The sequence below is a fragment of the Crocuta crocuta genome, unplaced genomic scaffold, assembly GCF_008692635.1.
Source record: "Crocuta crocuta isolate KB4526 unplaced genomic scaffold, BGI_CrCroc_1.0 scaffold1078, whole genome shotgun sequence".
NCBI classification, from domain to species: domain Eukaryota; kingdom Metazoa; phylum Chordata; class Mammalia; order Carnivora; family Hyaenidae; genus Crocuta; species Crocuta crocuta.
Genome location: NW_027529200.1, coordinates 100,565 through 101,382, shown reverse-complemented (window position 1 = coordinate 101,382; position 818 = coordinate 100,565).

Below are 818 nucleotides of genomic sequence, written 5' to 3'. Positions count from 1 at the left end.
CGTTTTAGAGGTTGAATTATTTAAAAACACACTATGAATCTCTGTGGATTTCTGCTGTAGAGAGTTTAAGGGAGTCATCTGGCCTATTGGATTCTCTAAGAATCTTGTTCCTAGTATGCAAATGGATTTTATAGGTTAGACTCTTGAGGAGAAAGTAAAATTCATAGGTAAGGATTTTAAAAGAAAAAAACAGTCTCATGAAAATTGAATTTCTAAAGTTGTGTAAATCATCCAGTATCTAAGGTTGGTGTCTGGTGTGATTATAGAGCTGTAGATTGGGCCTTTAGTAAGAAAGAAAACAAAGCAAGGCAAATGAAATGGAAAAAAAAAAAGCCCAGCAACACAAAAATAACAGTAATAAAAACTCAAGTTTAATATTTTTAATATGTGGGGAAACATTGAGATAACCATGTATTCTGGCTTAACTGTTGATTATTTTTATTGCTGTGTTTCATTATCAAAAACATTGCTGTTGAGAGAAGAAAGTATATGTTTACCCAGAGAAACATAGATGAGCCCTATGTTTAATTCTAATAACTGATTTCCTCCTCTTTTCTTTCTTTCTTTCTTTCTTTTTCTTTTTCTTTTTTTTTTTTTACAAATAGTTTATTGTCAAATTAGTTTCCACATAACACCCAGTGCTCATCCCCACAAGTGCCCTCCTCCATGCCCATCCCCCTNGCTATTGCTGGGCCATAGGGGAGTTCTATTGTTATTTCCCTGAGGAGCCTCCACACTGTTTTCCAGAGGGGCTGCACCAGTTTGCATTCCCACCAACAGTGTAGGATTTCCTCCTCTTTTCTTAAGGTGATGGAGTT